At 43.4% G+C, this 17,809-nt stretch overlaps 1 protein-coding gene across 2 annotated transcripts in view; it reads right to left on the bottom strand.

Moving 5' to 3' along the window:
* FOXO3 (forkhead box O3) overlaps nt 1-17,809 on the bottom strand; it is a 91,362-nt gene that overhangs the window by 45,495 nt on the left and 28,058 nt on the right. Inside the window, exon 1 of one of the 2 annotated variants that reach the window (XM_083831876.1) lies at nt 1-17,809. This exon is cut by the window's left edge and continues 23,603 nt beyond it; it is cut by the window's right edge and continues 23,825 nt beyond it. The exons of the other annotated variant lie outside the window; for it this stretch is intronic. The gene's annotated coding sequence lies outside the window, so the exon portion shown is untranslated. 2 annotated transcript variants of the gene reach the window in all.

Raw genomic sequence — 17,809 nt, 5'->3', positions numbered from 1 at the left:
GCACTTCTTCTGAAGAGCAGCACATTTTTTTAATTAAAAGAAATTGATTTAGTGACAGGATTTACGATAGGGTATCTGACAAGCCCACTGACCTTCACACATACATACAAATGACTGAGGCTTGATACAGTCAGAGAAGCTGATTCTTGTTTGAAACAATAAAACTGTTGAAACATTTAGATCACCGACTCTGGCAAAAACTGAAGAACCCTCCTAAGCAAAGTATATCAAAGAAGGCTTAGGATAAAGACCGATCTGCACAGTCGTTCTCTTCAGATAGCACCTGGGGAAGTCTGGGGTATAAATAACATCTTCAAATAGAGAGGAAAGAGCATGTCTGGCACAGGGTCACCCATGCTTTTTACAGCCCTGCAAAGCTCTCGCTCGACATCTGTGTAGGATGCTCCATTTATTATTCCAGCTTCCATTGCTCCCTGCACCGAGCAGCTTGTGCAGTAGTTAAATATCTCCTTTCGAATATTCTCAGTACCTACAAAAGAAAGAGGCTCAGCAGCATCCTTAACTGGAAGGAATTACATCAGCAACTCCAGACAACGCTACGTTGTTTGGCACCCAGCCTCGAGAGTGGTTTTCAAGGGGCTGCTGCTCAGGTTTGATTGTGGTTTCCATCACTTGCGGGACGGCTCTGCCAGGACGAGCATCCACGCGGGTGCTTTGCTGGAAGTCAGGAAGATGAGGCATGGGGCAGAGCAGCATCCTCCACGCTCCACCACATCTGAACAGCCACTGAACGTGGATGTCAGTTGACCTGAGCTTTACCAGGAAGAAAAATAAGCAGGCTCCTCTGGGAAATAACAAGCCTGTCTGAATGGAAATCTGTTCCTTTACACAGCAGCAACACAATCTCTAACCTTCTGCCTGTCAATACCCACAGCATACATGAGGAAACGATGCCCAGTGTCATCATTTTAGCGTCCCTCCTAAATTTAAAATGATAGAATCAAAAAAAAAAAAAAAAAAAAAAAAAGCTCAGTTTTCTTCTAGACTTACAGGCTTTACCAAGTGAACGCCCCTCCCAGTCTGGTCACCCTGATAGGTTTCCCTGAATGCTACCAGATAAAAAATAAAACCTAATCCTTGCTTGAACGTTCCTGGGACGGTGCCAGGATATTTATATCTTTCCAGGGCAGGACTCAAAGTAGGCCTTGTGCTGTCACTTGTGCCAAGAAAAGTCTTGCTAGGACATGGAAAGAGGAAATTGCTCTCGCTTCCATGTGGACATCTGAAAACTTTGTCCGGAAACAGACGATGCCACACAGAAGGTCACAGAGCAATCAGATTTTGTTTGGGAAGTGTAGGCTCTGCACACACTTCTCAAAACTTTCTGTAGGACGGTTCAGGCCTGTTGTTCATTTTCTGCATGATTTTGTTTTAGCTTTTTTTTTTTTTAAATCAAGACCTTCTACATTAATAAAAAGCTTTAAGTAATCCATATTTCTTTTTCAAACGGTACTTACACCCTGAGACGTGCTGGGCACCTCCAGAAATGTGATTTTAATCTTATCTTCCTATGCATAGTGGTTTATATAAGGACTTAATTTTCGTTCTCTTATATAACACCTATTTTTTCACACTGTGCCTCCAGCCACTACCAGAAATGAGGAGTTAAACTGCATGATGGTGAAAAGATTTCATTAACAGACTAGCTTCTAAGCTTGTGAGCAGTCTGCTAAAGGAAAAATAAAAGCAACAGATTTTCGGGTTTTGTAGGCAAGGACAGAAAGGACTCCCTTGTTAGCTTCTATTTATGGTCCCACTGCAGATGACCTGAATCTCCTCCATACTCATCCCCCTTTACAGAGCCTATAGCTTAGATTATTCACTTCTTAATGAAAACACCACCTGCCAGATGGACAAGAGAATAATTACATTACACTTACATTAATAAAATACATACAAGTCCCATTCGCTGGGCACAGAGCAGTGCTTTATATCTGGATCTGTATGCTTTAGGAAGACGCTCAGAAAGGGATTTTCCTTACTGTATTTTATGATAATGAAGATCAAGATCTGATTCATGCAATTGCCTGATGCAAATCTACTTGATGAGGGAAAGGCAGCTCTTGGAGTAACAAACTGCCTTCCCTTACCACCTGAGCCCGCTGCGTCTTGTAGGCGAGGGTTCAGCTATTCCATCCAAAATGTGCTGCCATTCCCACTGAAACCCTGAGCAGGAGCAGAGACAACACCAGGACTTCCACAGTAGGACAGAGCTCTGCTGGTAGTCAAATACAGGGAGGGACCTTATCTGAACTTGATAAAAACGCTTTGGATTTAATTTTAGGGGTGAGCAAAAGTTCAAGCCAATTAAGCCCCCATATCCCTAATACTACCCACAGCATGAACCAGCAGCATGTCCTATCCTGGTGGCACGTCTCAGGGAGCATTTCCACCTCCCTGCTAAAAGCCTCATTACTCATGTTTCTGGGAATCAGGGGTAGAGAATTAGAAAACAAAACGCCTGAATGGGAGATGTAGCACATAATAGTTTCATCATTAAAAAGATCACCATAGATTGAGCCACTTACTGCATGGCCAGTGCTGCTGCATCTGCGTTGAAGTGCAGAAAATTGATTTTGCCTCCCCCAGAACATTCTGCACTATTACTGCTTTTAGCCGGGAGGGCGAGAAGATCCACGTGCACCTTCTGCTGGTTGAATCCATCTCTCCTCCCCCAAGAGAGGCTACCTCTTCCACAAAAAAAGGCAATGCTTTTGAAGTTCAACTTCCGAAAATTTTTCTTTTCAAAAATGTCAGTGATGCAATTTCTTGCTGTCTGTCCCGCTACTCTGAGCAGAAGCATCTCTCCAAATTTCCTAGCGAAGGGCTACTAAGACTTTTCCGACCTATTCCAGCTTTCTTGGCTCTTGTTTCCTAGGTGTTCCCTGGTCCCTGAGAGACCTGTGACTCCATCCTTGCAGACACTTGATGACACTACTATTGTCTTTGATAGAACGCTCACATTCTCCCTTTCGGTTCAATGGTACCAGCAATGCAAAGAAGATGGAAAAAGCCCAACGTTGCGTGCAGGAGCCTTGCACACAAGCCACCCCGTCCTTCTGTTTAACTACTACCCGCAGATTTCCTTGAAGGAGGAAAACATCCCCATCGGTCAGCTTGAGACCTGAACGTCAGCCCTAGCCAGACAGCAGTCCTCATTTCACCAGGAGCCAGACTCCAGCCCTGGATGGTTTCCATCAAGATCCCATTAAGTCTGTGCATGTGCTGCGCCCTCAGATTTTGTGAGAGCCACGTGTGTATTCAGGAGCAGATTTTGACATTGTGTTTGTTTCTGGCTTCAAAATGGTTTTCATGTCCCTTAAATAACAGCCTGTTTTCTGGAAATTTAGTAATTTCTTAAACATGTCCACAAGTTTATCCCTGTTAGCTGGCAAACAATACTGGAGCTATCAAATGCTCGTAGCTTTTGTTTTCACTTTTGAAGACAAAAGGCTGTTTTTCTGAAGAAATATGTTGTTCAGGACATTTACTTTGGTGCTCAGGACCCTTTCTTCTTTATCATAACAATGTATACACAGGTCCAGCCACAGCTCCTGTTTTGTTTCCTAGGTTCCACCCTGTTAGTGTAAGCAGATGTGAGGTGTCACAGCCTTGGACTAATGCCTGTGTCATGAAACCTGCAATTACCTCAGAACACAAAATAGGCAGAGAAGAAAACCCTTGCACAGAGTATGGTTCAGGTAGCCTGCGCTGTAGATCATCCATGATCCCAAGCAATTCCCAGTGTTCTTGGCAAAGCGGGGTATAGATCTAAATTCCTGAATGCAGCAATGTTTATTGCACTAGCCTGGTGATTCACGAAGTACAGGATGTGCCCAATTATTCTGTGTATTTTTCCAATCATATTTCATAAACTTCAGTTGCACAAGTACAGGAATACATTCTTTCTTGCTTGTCCATTAAAGCTCGTTTTAGGAAAGGCCATCCGACTTCAACAATAAAATCACAAACTGGCTATATGCAAGTTGGGGGGGGGGGGTTGTTATTGTAACCATGGAATCAGAAAACTCAGCTGCTAAGCACATATAGTCTGTGAAACAGTCGCTTTCTTTTTTGTCTCAACCTGCTGAGAAAAGTTTTGCATTTAACATAGGATGCTGTTTTTGTTCCAAATCCAAAAATTAAAAACAGCAGTTATGAGGACATAGATAGCTAAGCCAACAACATTTGGCTGCCTAACATAAAAATTAGCAGAATTGTTTTTACTAAAAACAAACCATTAGATCTTTCCAAGATAAATAAAAACTTAGAATTCTGACTATCAGCCCATAAACAATGCTTCTAATTTAGTTTGTTTGAACACTGCACCATGGATAAAACAGATACAACTTCAACTTCTGTATCTCTAAAGCTAATTTCACTACCTTAAGCAAGCTGGCCTGAAACAAGCTTTCTTCCTTTCTAAGATGTGTTACTACAAGCAAACACAACTCTTTCTTTTGCAGTTGAAATATTATCTAGATAATATGGCTGACAAGCAAGCTGATCTCTTGACAAGCATGCCCCATACTTAGGGCTATCCATTCAAAATTATTTTATGAATGAAATGTGTGTTTTGTCGCGAAAGAGGCAAAGATGACAACAGAAAAGATGAATACAGTGCAGGATCCCCACTTCCCATCGTATCACACATGCAACAATTGCAAGAACCCCAACGGTTAGGAAATATTTGGAGGGCATTCAGCTGTAATAAACCAGTTGTTACCTGGAGAGCTCAACCCATCTTCCTTGCAGTAGATGGGGCAGCAGTAGGAGGTGCAGTGCCCCACCAGCACCCATCACTGGAGTAAATCTAACGTGGAATAACATGTGAAGTTTGAATTTAGTGGAGATACAGAAGCCCCTACACCAGCTGTTTTCATGTACTCATCCTCTCCCACTGCGCCAGACAGCACAGCAATGCAGACAGCCCCTGACCCTCCAGCACTGAGCTGCCTGGCCAGCCACTGCATCTCGTTATTTGTGCAGAACAGCCTCCTACCATATTTTTCCTGGACAGCCATGTATTATGTTAACAAATCATTTTATGCACTAAATTTCACGAAGAAGGTACAACCTTCAACTTCCGAATGATGAATTGGCCAGGCAGACTGGACTTCTGGCTTAGCAGCGCTGACAGTACAGGGAGGATTTTATTCCTTGGTCTATAGAGCTCATACGTGCACATGCACATCTGACGAACCCCACCAGAGGAAGCATGCTTGGAGCAGCTCCCTCCTGCATCCATGCAGCATGTAGGCTGCCCCACGTGGCTGAGCTGCACCTCAATGGGAACTGCCACCATGAGATGTGACCCACCAGTTAGACCACCTGCCCTCTGCACCGCAGCTCAGGAGGCAGAGACCCAGCTGCCTTGAGACACTAAGATCTGAAAAAATAGGATCTGGAGCACGTTGGCCAGTCTGAAGCCAATACTCCCTCCTGCCCTCACCACAGGTTTACCTCCAGCAGCTGCCCAAGGAGATGAGTGTCACCTCAACACTGTGTGTGCGCATCCAGCAGTCACTTGTCAGGCTTTGCAACCTCACTTAGGAGAGACATAAGAGTAAGGCAGGCCAAATTAAAACTCTAAGCCCATTAATCACACCCTCATGACTTCAGATAATGCAACGTGCAACGTGCACCATATGCTTATGTAGGTCTTGCCTTGGGCCATAATCTAGATTATGGAATCCTCTCAGTGGAGTAAGCGACGAGCAGGGCTGCAGGGAGCGAAAGAAATTACAGAAGCGAGGAGGGACAGGCAAGGGTTATGCGGATTCATTCCCTCTATAAAAGGCAGTTATGTAAGGAGTTCGTACCTGAACTCAAATGGGTTTATTAACATTCCTGAAGCGAAATTCATCAATTCTTCACATAAAATGAGGCCAAAACTGATGGCACATACCCACTCTTTGACACGTTAAATGCCTGAAGTGGAGTTCAAATGGATCATTGCAGCTTCACAAAGTCCTCTGTGAAGAACTGCCAAAGGAGCAAAATTATGTGAAATACCACTTCAACATTCCTATGGTAGCAGCAATGTGCAATCACACAAATGGCAGTGGAAGAATGCAGCTGAAGTAGTTCCTTTGACCTATTGCAATGCACTGAGAAAGCTCTTCAGCCTGGCTGGTGAATTGCAGGCAGTTAAGCATCACGGTAATTTCATGCCTGTATTTGCAGGCAGCGTTGTACGGTATTCTAAGATCTGCATTAATATAACTCCTTTAAAAAAAATCAAATGAAAATTGGACCTACTCAAATTACATTATTTCCATGCCATGTTAATATGAATTCTGTTCAGTGTAAGTGTGCGATATTTCACATGGAAAAAAAAATGATTTTGAGGGTGAAATGAGCCATGTGGAGATTTACAAAGATTTAAAATCAAACGCATCAGAAAATCAGTAATCCTATTAGACCAATTGTTTAAAGTCAATGTCTTCCTAAAAAACGTGCCGTACTTCCAAGGGGCTCTGACCTGACATGGGCAGCTCTGGATAAATGGATACGTGGTTCTCTCTCATCCTAAAATCTCTGTCCTAACAACCAGATTAAAAGAGACCTGGCCTGTTTCAATCTCCCTTTCACCAACAGAGAGAGCTTCATGAATGTGAGCTGCTGAAGGAGCTCGGTACCTGCAGGTGGATCTTATTTAACTCAGCAATTTGAGCAGTTAATCTGCTCCCAACACAGGTGCATCACAGCACACGACATCCTGACATCCTAAAATATTTTCAATAATACTCCCCGTTTAAAAACGCGGAAGCCTTTTGTGTCGGCTTTCAGTGGTGAAAATTAAATAGCCGGACGTTTTAATTGAACAGCAGTGCGTTAGGAGCTTCTGCTGCTGCTTCTCCGGGCCTGGCTGGAGCGCTGGGAGAGCGAACCTCCGGGCCTTTGCTGGGCCTGAAACCATCAACAGCCCCTGCTGCCAGCTCACACCAGTGTTTTTACGCACGTGCAGCTTCGTACAAATCAAAGCCTCATTGCCTCTGTCAAAAGGAAGGACGACCTTTTCCTTTTCCATGTTGCCAGTGAGTTTCTTCAGAGAACATTTATGTAAGTGTTCCTCAGCGAGCGCCGTGCCGGACACGGCCTCCGAGAGCACACGCGCGTGCCCCGCTGCCCATCACCCGCCACGCCGGGCCCTGTGCAGACCGATGTCCGAAAAGGGATCTGTTAACTTGGCTTGCACCACCGCTGTGACTTGCAATCCTATTACTCAGGGGGAGAAACATCAAAAGATAGACATGCACTTGAAGAAATTGCAAAATTTGTTCCACTTACGTGTGGAAACAAATCTGACACAGACCCGGACGGCTCTGGAGTCTCTAACAATGGGCACAAACCGTGGGTGAGACAGAGGAGAGGACGGGCTGATCCCGAACGTGCACGTTTTGGGGATGCACTCTTTGCCCCAGCTCCCACAGCTGACTCAGAGAAGTCTGTGCCTTTCAGGACAGGGGCTGCGGTGGGGCAAGGACAGGTCCCAGAGGGAAGCTGTCACTGCCAGCCTTCAGTGCTCAGCGTGCCCTCTGAGCAGTCTTAGCTTTCACATACAAAGCACCCAGATTTTTATTCTATTTCCTGGAATCTTTTTGCCTGCAGATAGCAAAAGATGGTTTCTAGGTGATAAAGAGGTGTTAATTCACACAACTCCCTATCGCAGAAACAAGCAGGACTCTTAAACTGTGCGGTTTGCATGGCAGTCATTTACCTTACATGGGGCTTTCATGAGCACAATAAAAATGTCTTCATCTTCATCAAAGACCTGCTCTCATCTCAAAAACACATTAGCTTAATAAAATGAAAAAAGGAAAAGGGAAAAAAGAAAGAAAGAGAGTGGGGCTAGGGTTGGGAATTGCCCAGGAGCTCTGTGTATTTGCAGTCCTATGCAGCCTGCCTGAAGAGGTTTATTTATGCCCAGGTGGAAAGCCCACCTGATGCTGGGACTGGGAAAGTCTTCTCACCTAAAGAGATCACTCCTTGGGACCTTGGGTGCCAAAGTGCCAGAAGGGGAAAGACTGGGAGTGGAGAGAGTTTCCTCGACAGCACAACTTAAGTCAGCAAAGACCTAAACCAGGATGTGGAGGACCCTCACTCCCCTTGCCGACTGTCTTTTAGTTGGGTGCCTGCATTTTAGGGACAGTGCCTGGAGGAGCTGAGGGGCTGGAGGCTGCTCCTGAGGACCCTGCATACCCCTGAAGGAAGGCGGACAGCAGACTGCCCATCCCTCCAGAGCGCAAGGAGCACAAAAAGGAAAATCACAGGGGCAACTGTGTATTGCCTGAGCTCTTTCAGTTACAGTGATCTTAGATAATACGAGAGACAATAGCAGGTAATAAACACACGCATAAACATCCATCCCAAAGCCTCCCGAGTTCCTTTGATCGCAGCGAGTCACCCGGTCAAACACTTGCAACGTCGCAAACCTTCCTCAGCGCTTCCAGGAGCTCTGGGGGCAGACACCAGAAGCAAAGCACAAACCACACCACGAAAAGCAAGCCCCAAAGCTGCAGATCAGGAAGCTCACCCTCCAGAGAAGCCATGGGGCACCATCAGCGGTGGCCCAGCTGGTGCCGGGAGCCACGTTCCCTCACATTTTGGGCAAAGAGGGTAAGGTTGGGTATCCTTCCCAGACAGGGAGCGTAGGAATAAACTGTGATTTTTGTTGGCAGACTGGCACTTTCTCTAAAAACGCTAACGTTGAAGAAGCACACAATGGTTCTTTTGACAGCGGTTACCCCTCCCAACCAGTCCTGTTAATAAAACGCAAAGGCGCCCTCTTAAGCGACCTTCCTCGTCTGTCTCCCCCTGAAGCCAACAGCAGCCAACCTCTAAAAATAGTTAAAGGTAAAAGCTACTCCACGAAGGTCCAAAGGAAGACTGCTGCGTGCCTCAAAGGAATCATTTGTCCATAGCATCTCAAGCACTCAGACAGAGATGGACAGAGACACGCTTGGCTTAATGCCCCTTCCCCACTCCCCCTCCCCTCCTTCTCGGAAACGGTATGACGTTTGAACGCTTTGCTCCAAGTTGCCTCTCTCCTCCAGGAATCACTGCGATGTAGGCCACTCTATTTGTGATACTCCTCTGTAACCAGAGGATGAAAGAGTATCGCTCACAAGACGTGACCGCTTGGTTCACAATCCATCTTCAGGCGGTGCCAACAATAGGACTGCTTACAGCTAATCCATTTACTCAGCTTACCTGTTACGCTCCCATCCCCTTCACAAGTGCCACGTGGGAGCCTCACTCAACCTGTACGCTGCCAAGTGACCCACAGTAACCTGCCCCGTGCCACGTACTTGGAAAGCTGTGGATTTGGATTAAGGCAGAAGCAACCCAAAATGGTCACAGAGCTTCCAGTGGGCTGCCAGCGAATGAATATACCTTTACTTTGTGGGGACACGACTGACGGCACTGTAACCATTAGTGGATGGAAGCACTTTCTTGACTACGGCTAACCTTCACGATGCAGAAGCCAGAAATGACCCAAACAGCAGGTCTCGAGTGCTGATAGCCCGTCTGGGCTCCTCTTCCCTTTCCACGTCTCCTCTGCACTCCTCTGGAAGTTGACCCAGTGGGTCGAGAAGGGCTGCAATTCCTGTATCTACAAAGCACCACTAGGTACCAACCTTCTCACCAGGAAAATGGTTGGTGTGGTGTATGTTTGAGGCCATTTTGGAAAGAGTCAGTCCTTTACAAATGCAGTGACCAACCTGGAATAAAGGAAAAGGCTGAATTCTCCAGCACATACACAGCAGAGCGGGGAAGTGGATCACGAACACAGAGAAAGGAATGGAAGTTCCACATTATTCCCACTTAGAACTTAGAACACTTAGCACTTAAAACACTTAAACGCTTAGCGTATCTGAAGTGCAGGTAAAGAAATCTGTCCTTCCCAGAAGAGAAGGCTTGAGGGAGAAGTGGAGATTCTGGAACTCTGACGTAAGAAACATATTCAACTACAATGCCACACAAACAAAAATCCACAAAGCAAATTCAATTAAAAAAAAAAATCTTGATGGTCACTACAAAATCTATTATTGAAAGAAAATTTCTAATAAAAATGAATTTTCGTGGACTACCCCTGTTAAAATACGGATACTACTGGTGTAGCAGTGGATCAAGAGACTCACGTACAATGAAGTGTCCACACTTGGTGCCCAGCCTGCGATGGCTGAAGGCTGGGAGACAGGGAATCAAGAACTGCCCTCTGCACTTCTGTGGGGCAACTCCAAGCCTCATCGCTAAATCTGCAGACCAAAGGGCTGTGTGCATCCGAATGAACATCTGAGATGGTTTTGAAGTTCCTCTGTTCAGCAATATATTTATGCTTAATGTCTCTGTTCAGTAACTTACTTATTTCTGTAAGTCCTGCCTGGATATTGTAAATACACTTAATTTATACATACAAATTATTACAACAGAAGATAAATAAGTTACCAGCAGTACTGAGTTCTGTAGCTCACAGCAAACAGGTTGGTTTATCCAACAGTAACTACAAATTTCAATTTAACTTCTGCTTGTGATATATGACCATCATTAGAAATTTCACCACCCTTGGTAAGACCCAAGACTGGAGCTTGGTGTCAGTCTTGGTGTCCAGATAACTTTTGCCAGCCTGGGAAGGAAGGGGGGAGAAGTTTCAAAAAAAGATTGGGATGTCCGTAATAGGGGAAAAAAACCCACCACACATAACAGGCTAGGGAAGATAGGAGTCCAATTTATTCAGATTACCTAAGAGAAACCTGAGAGGTGACTTGGTCATATGCACCTTCATGAAGCAAAGCTCTCTGATAGCAGACATCAGCTGAAGTTAGCATATGAAAATTAAAAAGACAGTGGCTTGACAAATTCAGAGTGGAGAAGCAGTATCAAACTCCTTACCAAAAAAAAAAAAACGAGGGTAATTAGCCACTGCAAAAACTTCCAAGAGCTTTATCATCTGAAGTCTTTAAATCAGGACTGGATGCCTTTAAAGTATCCTCAAGCCCAGCCAGAATTTATGTGCTTGATGCAAGAATTATTAGATGAAATTCAATGTCCTGTATTCACACAGACGTCAGACAATGAGCATAATGGGTCCCTCCAGCTTTAAAAGCTATTAATTCCAGTCTGTATGTGCTAGGAACTCAATTACAATTCGTAGCTAGCAAAACCTATACAAATATTATCACATTACTGCAAAACACAAGCCAAAGAAGAAAGATTTAAACGTCACAAAGCATCACAAAAGGAGACTTCTTCTTGCATATGAAGAAAAAAGTGCACTAATAAAAAAAAGGAAAAAGACACATTTACAAAATTCATCTAGACCTAAGGCAATTTCTCCTTACATTACCCCAGCGGTAACACACAATTCTTTTAATAACATTTCTTGGTTAACGATTAGTATCAATAATTATCATAAAATGTCTTTGCCTATTTTTTGCACACGAATGGAAGAAAAAATAATAAAAGAAGGAGAACTCTCTTTTCAAATACAACACCTGGACCTTAGTTGATAAGAAGTCCTCTCTTAACGCATGATTTTTTTTTTCCAGCATGTAGGAAATAATTCTTAGCAAATAAAATACTTTGAGTTAAAACAGCAATTTCCATTATTAGCACTAGCAGACATTAGCAGCTAATTTCTTTATCATAAGGATACATCCTGCCTTCTGCCTGGCCTGGCTGAGGGCCTGGTGGTACTAAGTGCTAGGTGAGCACAGAGTACCAAGGGATGCTCTCCCTCTCACCCTCATTTAGAGCAAGCCATCCCTTCTCCATGTCTTGACGAAAGGCAGGTAGGCAAGAGGAACTTAATTTTCAGAAACCACAATGGCATTTTGCATGCCTCTAATGTCTCTCCCTTCCTCTTCATGAAGGCAATTGTCTTCCATCCCTTCTCGCTGAACAGTGCGTGCTCGCTTACACTTGTGACTTGATCAATCGGGGCTGCTGCTACATAAAATGAAGTAGATATAGCTCCCTCATATTTCTACATTAATGTCACTTCACTTAATCCAACCTCTTTATTATACTCAATCACCAGGCATGTTTTTCAAATTTGCAGCTAATTATTCATAGAAAGAATTTTCTGGTGATTTTTTTTCCTAACAAAACAGAAAAAAAAAAAGGACCATTCTGTCTTTTTTTGAGAACAGGCTTTTTCTTAGTAATAAAAAGGATCATATGACAATAGTTTTGCAGTGTATCGTGCAAGCTCTGTTGGAGTCAATCCAATTTCTATACAAGTACTGCCATTTTGACAACAAAGCAGCCTTATTGAAACAGGCAGGCTTCATCTTAATTCTGGCACTACTGAATGGAGAGTACACACTAGCCAGGGAACAATGAACCAAGAAAAGAGTTACAAATCTCTAGTGACAACTGCACGCGAAGAAAGAGAAGATGCATTATGATAGCATTGTTTGCTCGACTCCTTCAGAAGACCACTTTCAAACAGAGATGGCTTTTTGCACTGAAAACCGAAAGCTCCTTCCAGATTTTGCACGTCTATCTTCCCACCCACCACCAGGCCAGTGACACCCTCTGTCACTCCGGTCGGAAATGCTGAAACAGCTCCACTCCTTGGACAAAGGTGAGAAGAAGGGAGTGTCCCACCTTCCCACTGCCTTCCCTCACCTCTGGGGCTTGTTACTTAGGGTCTTTTTCACGATTTTTCCATGTTTAAGGCACATACAATTGGACTATAGTACTGCTCTGGGAATACATTATTTCCCTTTAATTGATTTACATTACTTAGTTCTCAGTGAAACTGAACTTCCGAATTCCTGAGATTTCCTGAAATTTAGCTTTAGCAGGAATTTCTGCCTTGCCTTTGGCTGCAAGGAACAGGGGTAGCTTCACTCAGACCCCAGCTGATACAGGGACATGAGCTGAAACTGCCCACACAACGTGTTTTGAAGCAGCGTTACATACAGCTGTAGAAATATATACTAAACCATGCAGGTAATGAGATAATTTTCAGTAAAGTGTGCACAAAATCCCTTACAGAGCAGGTTAAAAAAATACCAGCCCCTACCTTGTATTTCCTTTCAACATAAATTTTTAAGTGGGAGCAAAAGCAAACAATATAAATCCACAGAGGGGAGAAAAAAAAAATAAAAAGGAAGATTTCAAGGTAGCAGATCATTATCTGTGGCCCCCTTTTTCATGACAGCAATTCTCGCTTTGCTGTGTGTGACATTATTTAGCGGAATGTATGCTCCTAGGCACAAAGGGGTGATTACTCCAGGCCGGGCTCTCACGTGCAGCAAAGCTCATTCACGTTGCTTTAGTTTGCATCGGGAGCGAGACTCAGCCCATCTATGCGTGAGCAAACTTGCGAATCGAGACAATTTTAACAGCGTTTGCAATAATTCTTGAAAATATGGCAATGCGTACTTGTCCTGAGCAAGGGTGATTGCAGCTCTTCGCACGAGTTGCTTATTGGTAGGGTAGATGCAAGGACACACATACACCCATATAAACATGCATACACACACAAAGATAGGACAAAACCTTGTGAAACCTGAGAAACAGGCCAGCTCAGTCCATGAGCTCCAGTGTAATGAGTTTCTTAAAACCTTTCAGGTATTTACTCTGGCAAATACAACCTGATAATACAGGTATTTGTAATATAAATCAAGTACAGGTGTGTGCATGCTTTTTTTTAATTAAAGCAATTACGATCTTTTAAATATTTGAATATAAAGCTTTGGTTGGTAATTCTGGTAAGTTCAGGAAAACAGCAGCTTCAAAGACTGCTGGAGAAACACCAACTCATCACAAAACGCTAGGCATTCACGGAGGGATTTTTCAAGGACATCAGGAACAGCTTTTTGCTCATACCCCACTAAAAAACGAGGGGAGCTGCGAGACCACGTCTTCCAGTACACCTGACAGTCTCCTCATCACTGTTCCCATGCAAACGCCAGAAAAAAAGCATGACTGACTATAAATTAAAAGGTATTTAAATTCACGCCATTTCTGTCACACCTGGCTTCAGAAACCTGCTAATTCTGGTGCTGATGTACACTAAACATCCCTGGAAAAGGGGGGACAGAGGGTCAAAAGCAGGGCTGGTCCAGTTCACGTGCCCACGTGTACGAGGTGGAAGGCGAAAGATTTGGCGCTTTCTTTCCCTTAGTAACAAATAGCTTTCCATTCTCGCTCAGCAAAAGGGAATTAATTTATTCTCCAGTGGAGAGAAAAAAACGCAGTGTCTTGGCAGCAAGCACAGAACGCAAGTTTAATCTTTCTAGACTAAGTCCTCAAGCTTGGATGGTGCGAGTGAAAATATGTGATGGGAGTTTTTCTCTCTGCGAGTAATTGCATGGGAGGGAGATGAAGCAAGTTACAGACCTAATGAGCAGATTTGCTCAGGTCAGCCATTTTGCTGTCTGCTGAGGAGAGCACAGCTTTTGTTTTCTTTTGACAAAATGAGATTACTGCCCAAGCTTCAGCTGGGACCGGGTCCACAGCCTATAACCACCACTTCTCACTTGCCTCTAATCTGGATTCCTGAAAGATGGGAAAAGTAAGAGCCCTGAAAGCTGGGAAATTTTAGTTTGAGAACATGAGAAAGAGTCAAAACGCTAAGAAGTCCAGTCACCTGAAGTAGTCAGAGAAGCCCCCGGAGCTAGAACGGATGTGTGGCACCACACGGGCCGGCCCGGGGGATGCCCTCCGGTATCAACAGAGCGATGGGCACAGCAAGACACCAGCAGGCTCGGGCTGTGCCTAACAGGTCCTCCCACCCCCAAAAATTTACAAAATGCAATGCAAAAGGTACCCTAAGGCAATAATCACCCATCTGCTACTAAAGGTGAAGGTTGTCTATGTTCAAAAAGCTGCTAATCCAGCTGGATGGAGATGTCAGCTCTCCACTGAACACTCTGCATGAAGACCACAGCTAAAGTTGCCTGACTTAAATGCAACAAGAGTTCACCTTTTTGTCCATCAGAGACAGGTTTCTGAGTGCTCAGAAACTTACAAATACGGGTACAAGCTGCTGCTAGAGGCACGGACATCAAAAAGACAGCTGAGGTTTGCAGCAGCCCTCAGGACCCCTGAAAGCCCTGCAGGACACCCACCTTTTTATCTCAGAAAGCACATCAGTACACCAAGATGATTCAGGTCCAAAGGCTCTGACTGCTGTGGGAAAAATCTCCAAGCAGCTCCCATCTCAACTATGTCAACCTTGTTAGAGAAAACTGCAATTATCCAAAGAGTGCATCACAAGCATTTTTCTCTTTAACTGATAAAAGTTGCTGTTCAGGTCACTGGCTAGAGAAGATACCAGGTCCCTCAGTTTTAGAAATAAATGAATAAAACTGTGGTTTTATAAAGAAAAATCTACTAACTTGCTCCCAAATATTTTTGACCAAAGCTCTGAGAGAAGCAATTCAGTGATGAATACAAGCACTTCCCTCACCACTGTTCAAGAGATTCAAACCCACAGGTAATTCCTTTGATATAATACACTAGATGTTAGACTAAGTTCTACTTTGGTGCTTGTCATTTCTAAATAAAAGAAAAAAAAATAAACAGAAAATAAAGAACATCTTGCAAATTCGTCTTAGCAAGTCACTAGAGAAGAGGGCTCAGGATACAAGGTTGCAAACACCATCCATCCATCCAAGCAGAGGAATGTGGAAGGCAACTGCTGTGGAGCAAGCCCAGTGGTCCTTCCTTCACATGCCAGATTTGTGATTGAGAAATGCAGTGCAATTCAAAAAATTCAACAAAGAGAATTTGTATACTCCATCTGATTATTGGTTGTCTTAAGATCATATTTAAATAATCGGATTAACAATGTAAAAGGAAAGAAACAGGTTTAGGTCTGTGTTTTCTTTGGTGATCTTTCTAGTTAAAGTATCATGGAATGCACAGAAAAATTTCCAGATAAGTAATACTGGAAATCTCCTTTATCTGGTTCAGGTATTCCAGAAAGGAAAACAAGAAGAAATTTAAAAATAAATAAATAAAGAAGAAGGGGAAAAAAAGGAGACATTCAGAACTGTCTAGACTACTTAAGAGGAACTTCTAAAGTTCAAGAACCAGCTCTTTTAAATCTTCTAAATCTGACTTCATTTCCCGTGTTATAAATTCAGTCCAAGCTAGAGTAAATTAACATACATTTATAAAGAGATGCTGGGAAATAAGATGAGCTTCTTAATATTTCCCAAGTGAGGGGAGGTCACTCTCTAAAACAATGTAAAATATGGTACTAATTTTAGTCAGCTTGTCATAACACTGTAACCGTCTGAGCTACATTCCAACAACACGTCAAGACAGACTGAAAACAATAATAATAATAGTCAAACTCCCAAATGACTTTCTTCTCGAGCAGAGAGGCTACCAACACAGACAAGCAGACCGCTGAGCCTTTCAACACTAAACGAGCTAGCTTTTGTGCTGCCTTAATGTGACTTTGGTGCTTACACAGAAGTGTCCTGCTTGACTGCAGGACTGCTTGAAGTTAAAGCAATGTCCTTTCGCCTCCAAGATGCGTGCCCATCAGAGACCAATGCAAAGCTCTACAGATGCTAAGCAGGAGCTACTGTGTGTTGTGGGAACGCTCCCGCAAGATGCTGTCTTGAAAAGAGGACATTACTGAGAAAATGCAACTTTTTGACAGTACTTTTTCATGCACAGCCTAAAAACTCTCCCCATACCAAGCCATATTGACATTGCTGGAACAACTATCAAGCTGAAGCGAGACTGTTAAATAATGCCTGAACATGGGAACTGAAACATCTATCTATCTATCTATATCAGTATGTTCTTTTATTGTTTGGAAAAATTCACACCGTTCCTTAAGACCCTGTGGAAAAAACAGAGTTCTAGTCTAAAATGAATGTAATCATTATACCACTAAGTCAATTTTCATTCCCACTTTTCTGAGTTAAATGATACAGAAGACCATCCTGCATTAAACCATAAGCTTATGGAATATTAGGTATATGTATGAATTGTCTGGCACAATCCTGCATATGTATTTGTATAAAATCAAAATGACAAGTATGCAACTACAAATTAATTTTCCCTTCTTCTTGCTTAGAATCCAAGTAACTCATGTCAGACAGCAAACTGACCACCATGCACGCAGGGCTAAAGAAACGAGGAAAAACAAAAATAATCACTAGAGACAAAGAAACAGGAGAGGTTACTGGAGGGCAAATAAACCTAATCACTGGGAACTAACTAAAATAAGCAAGGGATTTAAAAACTTGTTCTCAAATCGATTCAATTAAATCTAAATCCTAAAATGATTTCTGCTTAGGAGGAACCGTTTCACCTGTTGTATTACGCAGTGATATTATTAGTACATCTTCATTCTGCTACAGAGAGAGAGCTTGCAACCAAAAGAGTGATCCAATGATAACAGCAACCTACTGATATAAGCCACAGGGAAATGATGCACAGAAGACCAGGCACATCGTATGCTTGTTCTGAACAGACCTAATTGCCTACAACAGAATGAAATTTTTAAACTATCGTAAAGGAAACTTTGGATTTGTGAGTTATGTTCCTGGACACTGCATCCAACGGAGCCTTTTGGTAAGGTGGTTCTGGGAGGGTGAAATGATCCTGTCCTGAGAGCCTGCCAAGCAGCAGCATCCTCTTCATGCTAAAATGCCTGAGACAGAGACCACATGTTGCAGCTCTTTTCTGAGAACAGACATACATCTCCAAGTGGGCTAAAGACTATGCTAGAAAGAGAAGTAAGAAAAGGCTGCTCTGAGGGAGAGCACTACGGTAAAACGCGTGGACGCTAAGGTTAGTT

The sequence above is a fragment of the Anser anser genome, assembly GCF_964211835.1.
Source record: "Anser anser genome assembly, chromosome: 3".
NCBI classification, from domain to species: domain Eukaryota; kingdom Metazoa; phylum Chordata; class Aves; order Anseriformes; family Anatidae; genus Anser; species Anser anser.
Note: the sequence above shows the minus strand (reverse complement) of the source record. Positions and strands in the feature narration are given on the sequence as shown.